The sequence below is a fragment of the Leucopleurus acutus genome (genome assembly GCF_964270905.1).
Source record: "Leucopleurus acutus genome assembly, chromosome: 3".
Taxonomy (NCBI): domain Eukaryota; kingdom Metazoa; phylum Chordata; class Mammalia; order Artiodactyla; family Delphinidae; genus Leucopleurus; species Leucopleurus acutus.
Genome location: NC_139145.1, coordinates 45,414,119 through 45,424,595, shown reverse-complemented (window position 1 = coordinate 45,424,595; position 10,477 = coordinate 45,414,119).

Here is a 10,477-nt window from a genome sequence, read left to right as displayed (position 1 = left end):
AAGTTCTCATAAACAATACTAAAATCTAGCACCTGATTTTTACTGAGGTGAAAAATATGTCCTCGAGACTGTGCCGTGTCCGTGCTGAAACTGTAACTTGCCAGCCTTCTGTAGCACAGTGTGCTCATGTCCTCTCTACACCATGGCTCTGTTTCAGAGTGATTTTTCTTTGAGAACCCAAGCTTGTGCAGGAAATCAAATTATGTGTGGAACTGAGGCATTCCCAGGCCTTTCTAAAATAGCTATAGTGATAAAGAATGTTTAAAGCCTTGTAAATTCCCATCCCAATCATGCATTCTATCAAATTTTCACCTCTTGGACCCCATGTGAAACTTAACCATGCATATGAGAGGATATGAAAAAAATGGGGTAGCTCTTCATTGTTTCTAATTCTGGACATTCAGTGAAAACATTTAAGAAAAGTTCTTACATCCCTAGCACTGATTCTTTCAAAAGGTGAGTCTTAAAAAAAAAAAAAAAAAAGGTGAGTCTTGGTTTTCAGATGGGTGGAACCCTCCTTTATGCGTAGGGTTGGGCTGAATGGTGGTCAATCAAGCGGTAGTTCAAGTATGAGGTGAAGTGGCAACAGGCAATGATGACGGCAGAGAAAATGGAGAAGAAGCAATGAACTGAGAGAGTGAGGGAAGAAGTGACAGAATTTGATTTTTATTAGTGTAGTTTATTAGAGTCCTATAAATATACTTTTTAATACTTGATGTGGGTGTTATCGACAGTATATGGTTTAAATTTGAATTAACTCAAGTTGTTAGCTCTCAACAGTGGGCTGATATGTGAATTATTTTAGAATTAGAAACATGAAGAATATTTTCCTAAAGAACTAACAAGATATAGAAGCCTACGTAACAACACATAGGCAAATAGAGGCCAATATACTGTTTTTGCTTGTTGATGCAGCTAATCTCAACACTCAAAGTCAGAGGCATAGGATGTTAGTATTTGAAGGTCCTTTGAGGTCATCATCTAGATCAGAGGATGTCAAACTTTTTCTCTAAAAAACTGATCATAAATATTTTAAGCTTCGTGGGTCATGTGGGTTTTGTCACAATTACTCAGCTCTACCCTGGGAGTGGGAAAGCAGTCACAGACAATTTGTAAATGAATGGGCATGGATATGTTCCAATAAAGCATCATTCACAAAAACAGTGTTTGTATTTCGACAGTGGGCTGTAGTTTGCTGATTCCTGCTCTAGATAATTCCTTCACTTTGCAGGCTAGGGAAACTGAGTTGAATCAGTGTCGTTTTTTTAAAAAATTAATTAATTATTTATTTATTTTTGGCTGCGTTGGGTCTTCGTTGCTGTGCGCGGGCTTTCTCTAGTTGTGGCGAGCGGGAGATACTCTTCGTTGTGGTGTGCGGGCTTCTCATTGTCGTGGCTTCTCTTGTTGCAGAGTACGGGCTCTAGGCATGCAGGCTTCAGTAGTTGTGGCACATGGGGTCATTAGTTGTGGCTCACGGCCTCTAGAACACAGGCTTAGTAGTTGTGGCACACGGGCTTAGTTGCTCCACGGCATGTGGCATCTTCCTGGACCAGGACTCAAACCCACATGCCCTGCATTGGCAGGCAGATTCTTAACCACTGCGCCACCAGGGAAGTCCTGACCTGCGTTCTTTTGTGACTTAAATGTATCCTCTTGAATCTAGCTCTGGAGATTGATTTATGGTGGTGGGCTCTGCCAAGGCTGTGTAGCCTCAGGAGATGTGGCTGATGTCACTGGAAACATGGCGTGAAGAGCTTGAAGATGGGCTTCCCTGGTGGCGCAGTGGTTGAGAGTCCGCCTGCCGATGCAGGGGACACGGGTTCGTGCCCCGGTCCGGGAAAATCCCACTTGGCGCGGAGTGGCTGGGCCCGTGAGCCATGGCCGCTGAGCCTGCGCGTCCAGAGCCTGTGCTCCGCAACGGGAGAGGCCACAACAGTGAGAGGCCCGCATACAGAAAAAAAAAAAAAAGAGCTTGAAGATGTGCAATGGGAAAGGCAGAGATAATTGAGAAGTTCAAGTTTAGATATTGGCCCTGACACTTGTGACTCAGGACTTAGGCTTCTTTAATAGCCATCAGAAAATAATTGCCATATGTTGATGATACCATTCACTGGTTGGACATCTATTTATTAAATGCCTGTTATATGGAAGACCCTGCTATATGGTATAGCAGATATGATGATGAAGTAGATTTTAGAAACCCAGATATATAAAATGAACTATTATCAAGGTGCTAACAAGAGGGAAAGTGTCAATGTTTATACTGCCATAGGATTATTGTCTGATTTACGAAAGAATCTTAGTCCTATGAATCCCTCTCTGCCTTGACAGAACACCCTGGGCAGTGGGTTTTTGCCAGAAGTCCACAAATCCATATGTGTTTTCTAGTTTAATATCACTTTATTTTTTAAAAAATCTATTTTATATTATAGTTGATTTACAATGTTGTGTTAGTACAGCAAAGTGATTCCATTATACATATACATGTACTTATTCTTTTTCAGATTCTTTTCCCATATAGCTTATTACAGAGTATTGGATAGAGTTCCCTGTGCTGTACAGTAGGTCCTTGTTGATTATCTATTTCATATATAGTAGTGTGTGTATGTTAATCCCAAACTCCTAATTTATCCTCCCGCCTCCTTTCCTCTTTGGTAACCATAAGTTTGTTTTCTAAGTCTGTGAGTCTGTTTCTGTTTTGTGAATTAGTTCATTTGTATCATTTTTTTTAGATTCCACATATAAGTGATATATGATATTTGTCTTTTTCTGTCTGACTGACTGCACTTAGTGTGATAATCTCTAGGTCCATCCATGTTGCTGCAAATGGCATTATTTCATTCTTTTTTATGACTGAGTAATATTCCATTATATATATGTACCACATCTTCTTTGTCTGTTCATCTGTTGATGGACATTTAGGTTGCTTCCATGTCTTGGCTATTGTAAATAGTGGTGCAATGAACACTGGGGTGCGTGTATCTTTTCGAATTATGATTTTTTCCAGATATAGGCCCAGGAATGGGATTGTTGGATCCTATGGTAGCTCTATTTTTTATTTTTTTGAGGAAACTCCATACTGTTTTCCACAGTGGCTGCACCAATTGCATTCCCGCCAACAGTGCACAAAGGTTCCGTGTTCTCCACATCCTCTCCATTTGTTATTTGCAGACTTTTTGATGATGGTCATTCTGACGAGTATGAGGTGATATCTTATTGTTGTTTTTATTTGCATTTCTCTAATAATTAGTAACACTGAACATATTTTCATGTGCCTGTTAGCCATCTGTAGGTCTTCTTTGGAATGTCTATTCAGGTCTTCTGCCCATTTTTTGATTGGGCTGTTTTTTTTGTGATGTTGAGTTGTATGAGCCGTTTGTATATTTTGGATATTAACTCCTGTTGGTCACATCATTTGCAAGTGTCTTCTCCCATTCTGTAGGTTGTCTTTTTATTTTGTCAGTGGTTTTCTTTGCTGTGCAAAAGCTTGTAAGTTTGATTAGGTCCCATTTGTTTATTTTTGCTTTTATTCGTTTTGCCTTAGAGTGATCCAAGAAAATATTGCTATGATTTATGTCAAAGAGTGTTCTGCCTATGTTACCTTCTAGGACTTTTATGGTTTCTGTTCTTATATTTGGGTCTTTATACCATTTTGAGTTTATTTTTGTATATGGTGTGAGGGAATGTTCAAATCTTATTGTTTTACATGTGACTGTCCAGGTTTCCCAGCACCACTTATTGAAGAGACTATCTTTTCACTATTGTGTATTCTTACCTCCTTTGTCATAGATTAATTGACCATAGGTGTTAGGGTTTATTTCTGGGCTATCTAGTTTGTTCCCCTGATCTATGTATCTGTTTTCTGTGCCAGTACCATGATGTGTTTTTTTTTTTTTGCGGTATGTGGGCCTCTCACTGCTGTGGCCTCTCCCGTTGCAGAGCACAGGCTCCGGACGTGCAGGCTCAGTGGCCATGGCTCACGGGCCCAGCTGCTCCGCGGCATGTGGGATCTTCCCAAACCAGGGCACGAACCTGTGTCCCCTGCATCGGCAGGTGGACTCTGAACCACTGTGCCACCAGGGAAGCCCCATATTTTACATCTTAATGCTTATCCCTTTACTATTTGTTGTAGTTATATTTGCTTTTACAATTTTTTATTTTTTAATCTACGTACTGGCTTATTTACGTTTTCTTCAACTTACTATATATTTGCCTTTCTTATTGGGATTTTCCCTTTCCTATAGATTCTTATTACTTCTTTTCTGTTTAGAGAAGACCCTTCAACATTTCTTTCTTTCTTTCTTTTTTTAAACATCTTTATTGGAGTATAATTGCTTTACTATGGTGTGTTAGTTTCTGCTTTATAACAAAGTGAATCAGCTATACATATACATACGTTCCCATATCTCTTCCCTTTTGCATCTCCCTCCCTCCCACCCTCCCTATCCCACCCCTCTAGGTGGTCACAAAGCACCGAGCTGATCTCCCTGTGCTGTGCAGCTGCTTCCCACTAGCTATCTATTTTACATTTGGTAGTGTATATATGTCCATGCCACTAGTGTAGGTTTAGTATTGATTAATTCTTTGCTTGTCTGAGAAGTTCTTTATCTCTCCTTTTATTCTAAATGATAATCTTGCTGGGTAGAGTATCTTAAGTTGCAGGTTTTTCCTTTCAGCCCTTTGAGTATATCATGCCACTCCCTTCTAGCCTGCAAAGTTTCTGCCGAGAAATCAGCTGATAGCCTTATGGGGATCCCCTTGTATATGATTCTTTGTTTTTCTCTTGCTGTCTTTAGAATCCTCTCTTTAGTTTTAGCTTTTGTCATTTTAATTATGATATGTCTTGCGGTGGGTCTATTTGGGTTCATCTTGTTTGGGAAGCTCTGTGCTTCCTTTATCTGGTATCTGTTTCCTTCTTTAGGTTTTCGAAGTTTTTAGCCCTAATTTCTTCAAATATGTTTTCGATATCCTTCTCACCCCTATGATGTGCATGTTGGCACTTTTAATGTTATCCCATAGATCTCATATGTTGCTTTTGTTTTCTTCATTTGTCTTTCTATCTGCTATTCTGATTGGGTGATTTCCATTATTCTATCTTCCAGATCATTGTGCGTCCTTCTGTGTCATTTAGTCTGTTACTTACTGCTTCTAGAGTGCTTTTTATCTCAGATATTGAATTATCTAGTTTTGATTGGGTCTTCTTAATATATTTTCTAGTTCTTTGTTAAAATGAACTGTGTTGAGGTCAGTTCACTTCCCTAATTCAGTTAGCATTTTTATAATCAACATTTAAAATTTTTTGTCTTATAGATTGTTTGTTTCATTATTTATTTTTTCAGGTGTTTCCTCTTGTTCTTTTAACTGAGAGTAGCTCCTCTGCCTTTTCATTTTTCTTAACTTTCTCTGTCACTATGAATTTAGGTTTAACAGTTACCTGTTGTGGTCTTGAAGGGATGTTCTTATGTGGGAACATCCCTATATAGAATGTTTGCCCAGTGCTTTTGGTGGGAAGGCTGGATTTGATATGGACACCAGTCACATCTTTCCTCAGGGTGTGCTGGCTGCTGTCACCTTGGTAAGGGGTGTGGCTGGTGTTGGAGGATCTAGAGCCTGTGCAGGGTGTGAGGCAGGACTTCCTCTCTAATCAGTGGCCATCACAGCCCTGTCAAGAGTGGGGTCCACTCCCAGGTTACTAGAGCGGAAGCCCTGAGGGTTGGGCTCAAGCTGGTTGTATTCCCGTTACGTGTGTGTTTTTCCTTCTCCCCACACTGCGGCCTTCGCCCCAAAGGAGGGGAGTGCTGAAGCAAGTAGGGCTTGTGCACTTACAGAGGTCTGATATGCTGCCTGTGTAGGCATCTGCGGCTCTGCTCAGATGCAGCTCACGGTTGTACCCTTTTTCCTGTCATGGCTGTCCCAGATCTAGTGCTAGGCTGTGGTGTGGAGTGGACAGGGCCAGACGTTTGCTTGGCTTGGACTTGGGAGTGTGGCGGGACAGTAGCAGGAATTCAGGCAGCCACGCCACCATCAGAAGTCTGGGCTGCTTCTGGCGTGCTATTTGAGTAAGCATCAACAATGGCTGTGCTGCCCCACCTGGACCACACGTCACGCCCCTGGGTCACCTCTGTGTCCCTAGATCAGGTCTTTTCCCAGGACCTGACTGCTCTAGATTCAGTGCCAAGCTATGGTGTGGAGTGAGAGGAGCTGGCGTGTTTGCTTTGCTTGGACTGGGGAGCACGGTGAGGTAGCAGCCACTAGGGCAGACCTCTCTCTGCCCTGCCTGGGGACAAGCCAGCACATGTGTACTCCTCACGAGTGGTGTCTTTCTCTCTGTCTCAGCAGTTCTTCAGGCAGCCAAGGGGGCTTGTGTCTTATGTGTAGGACCCCAGGACTGGGATGCCCAGTCTGTGGCCTGACCTGCTCATTCCTCAGGACGAGTGTCCGCCCATGTGATCTCTCTTTTCCTCTTAGTCCCTTTCCACCAGCACAAGTTCCTACCTGATACTTTTCTTCTTGTCCTACCCAATTATGTGTATATCTTTCTTACAGCCTTCGTTGTACAGGAGTCCTTCTGCCGGTTTCCTGTTAGTTTTCCTTGAGAACTGTTATACATTTAGATGTATTTTTGATGTGTTTGTTGGGGGAGGTGAGCTCTATGTCCTCTTACTCCACGATCTTGATCTCCCTTCTAGTACATTCTTCTATTTATTTACTTATTTATTTGGCTACACCACTCAGCTTGTGGGATCTTAGTTCCCCAACCAGGGATTGAACCCAGGCCCCAGCAGTGAAAGCACCAAGTCCTCACCACTGGATCACCAGGGAATTCCCTACATTCTTTTTTTTTTTTTTTTTTTTTTTTTTTTGCAGTACGCAGGCCTCTCACTGTTGTGGCCTCTCCTGTTGCGGAGCACAGGCTCCAGACGTGCAGGCTCAGCGGCCATGGCTCACAGGCCCAGCTGCTCCATGGCATGTGCGATCCTCCCGGACTGGGGCACGAACCTATGTCCCCTGCATCGGCAGGTGGACTCTCAACCACTGCGCCACCAGGGAAGCCCCCGTACATTCTTTTTTTTTTTTTTAACTTTTTTTAATTTTTTTTTTTTTTGTGGCACACGGGCCTCTCATTGCTGCGGCCTCTCCCATTGCGGAGCACAGGCTCCGGACGCGCAGGCCCAGCGGCCATGGCTCACGGGCCCAGCCGCTCCGCGGCATGTGGGATCTTCCCGGACCAGGGCACGAACCCGTGTACCCTGCATCGGCAGGCGGACTCTCAACCACTGCGCCACCAGGGAAGCCCCCCACTACATTCTTTTAAAATGACTGAATAATATATCTTTTGTGGATACATCCTGATTTATTTACATTTCAGTTTTTAGGTTACTCCCTGTTTTTTGTTTTTAAGAGAGAGAATTATTTTAAAGTCTATATGTGATGTGAGTTTTTAGGCTTGTTAATAGCAGAAGCTTCAGTGTCTGTAGTTTTCACAACTATTTCCCCATGAGGCTACCGTATGTCTTTTCTCTCACCAGATTAGCTCATGGTTCATTTTTCTCTTGGTATCATAAGGTGCAGCATGTCTCAGGTTGGGTCGAAACGTGGGAAAGCATGTGGTGGGCAGCTCCAGGAAGCCAAGAAGCCTTAGTGCTCCTTTCACGTAGCACTAGGAGCATTACTGCCCTCCCTAAACAGGTGTGTGGAGCTCTGCCAGTTGTAGCTTTATTCCCCTCAACATTCCTATAATTCACTGGGAGCCTGTTGTATTTCCTATGAAAACAACAAGATAATGCTCAGTGTGGTGGCTCTTTAGAGAATGAAGGTAAGCCCCAGAGAGAGTCAGAGATGTCAGAGTAGGAGAGAGAATGTCTACCTGGCTGCCATTATAACCCCAGTTCCAGTCATTGACATCCTTGGAGTTATTCTTTCATATTGCTCTTTCTTTAATTCTTGAGGTCTTCCAGTATTTGTTATGTTAGAGTGATTTATTTTCCTCTCATATTATTTTTAAGGATGATTTCAGCAGCAAGGAGCCCATCTATTACGGTCTGAATTGTGTCTCCCCTCAATTCATATGTTGAGGCCCTAAACATTTAGCACCTTAGAATGTGACTGTATCTAGAGATAGTCTTTAAAGGGGTAATTACGTTAAAATGAGACCATTAGGGTGGGCTTTTTAAAAAAAAAAAATTTATTTATTTTTGGCCACATTGGGTCTTTGTTGCTGCACGCAGGCTTTCTCTAGTTGTGGTGAGCCTGGGCTACTCTTCATTGCGGTGTGTGGGCTTCTCACTGTGGTGGCTTCTCTTGTTGCAGAGTACGGGCTCGGGCTTCAGTAGTTATGGCACACGGCCTCAGTAGTTATGGCTCACAGGCTCAGTAGTTGTGGTGCATGGGCTTAGTTGCTCTGCGGCATGTGGGATCTTCCTGGACCAGGGCTCGAACCCATGTCCCCTGCATTGGCAGGCAGATTCTTAACCACTGCGTCATCAGGGAAGTCCCTGGGCTGAGCTTTAATCCAATTTGACTGGTGTCCTTGTAAGAGGAAATTTGGACATACAGAGAAACACCAAGAATGTGGGCGCACAGAGAAAAGGTCACGCATGTGAGGACACAGCAAGAAGGTGGCCACCTACAAGCCGAGGAGAGAGGCCTCAGAAAAAAACCAGCCCAGCTGACACCCTGATCTTGGCCTTGCAGCTTCCAGAACTATGAGAAAATAAATTTCTGTAGTTTAAGATGCTCAGCCTGGGGTATTTTGTTATGGCAGCCCTAGCAAACTAATACACCATCTCAAAAGAACTTAAACACCACAGGAGCTGATTAGCTCACACAACTAGGAGCCCAGAGAGGAGGCAGCTCCAGGGTTGGTTCATTTAGCACAGCGTTGCCATCAAGCAACCAGGTTTTTCCATCTTTTTAGTTTGCCATTTGTTCCAGTTACTTTTGCTGCCTAAATAAACAACTTGAAAAACATAGTGGTGTGTTAACCGTCTTATTATGTGCATGGATTCTGCAGGTCAGGACTTTTGTCAGAGCATAGCAGGGATGGTTTGTTTCTGCTACATGATTCTGGGCCCTCATCTGGAGGTACCTTGAAAAGCTGGGGGTGACTTAACAGCTGGAGGTGCCTCAAACTGCTGGGCACTGGGACAGCAGGGGCTGGAATTACACTTCTGAGATGGCTTTCTCACATGTCTGGAACCTTGGGATGCTCGAGGGGTGGGCTTCACTGAGGCTGGCAACCAGAACATCTACACTTGGTTTCTCCAGCATGGTGGTCTCAGGGTAGTCAAAAGTCTTATATTATAGATGGCTTTCCTTAAATTGAACATGCCATGGATGATGTTTAGAAGAGAACGAGACACACGTTGCATGGCCTTTTATGACCTAGTGAGATTTCTGTCACATTCTATTGGTTGAAGTATGTAAAAGCCCTCCCAGATTTCAGGAGAGGGTACATAGATCCCATCTCTTGTCGGAAAAGTATCGAAGAATTTGGAGCCATTTGAGAAAGATTGCCACTCCATGCTCATCACATGAGCTAGTTCACTTCATGGCTGTTAAGAAGGTGGCAGCAGCTCTGTCCATTATGATGTCACACATCAACATCCAGAGGTAGAAATAGAAAACATTTCCCAGAACTTCCACCAACAGGCTTCTCCTCAAATCTCATGGCCAGAATTAGGTCATATGCCCTTCCCCAAGTCAGTCACTGGCAGGAAGAATGTAGTTAACCGTACTCAGCTTAGCCTAATCGAGATACACTCGTCTTGGGCTGAAGACAGGATGGCTTTCCTTGAATATAACGTCTCACGAAGGCAGGCAAATACTCTTCAACCTGGGACTCTGCCATCATGGAATAGGCTCAAGAGAGAATGGATTTGGGTAGATGGCCAACAGTGTCTGCATTAATTTTCCACAAGGAGAGTCTGGTCTAATTAGGACGTGTTGAAGAAAGAAGATAAATATGGCTTTCATTCTTTCCACAGCTGAAATTCTTTATTGCTCTTACCACAGAGTTTGAATTCTTTATTGCTCTTACACTTTCTCACTCTTCTCTTTGGTCCTTCTCTCCCCTTACCTCTCTACAAAGATCCATTATAATTTTTAACACCAAGATCAAATGCTTCTGTTCTTGGGAAATCAGATGATGGTACAAAGAGAGTGTTCTTAAAGCAAATGTGACAGTTACGGTAGGGATTCGGGATTCGGTCCCCAGATAGGGTCATCAGAACCCAATGTGACAGCTACAGTGCATCCCTGATTCCTCATAATAAGTGTAACAGCCTCTGAGAATATCTCAACACAAGCTAGGTTATGAATGATTGATTAGTAAGTGGATGAGTGCTGTATAGATCGCCACATGCCAATTCTGTTAAGAGCCGTAATCTCCCATCTAACATGCTCTTATCACTGAGCTCACAGAGGGAGGCCTGTTCTTTATGGAACAAAGTCAGGGGCTGGGACTGTTACCATGATT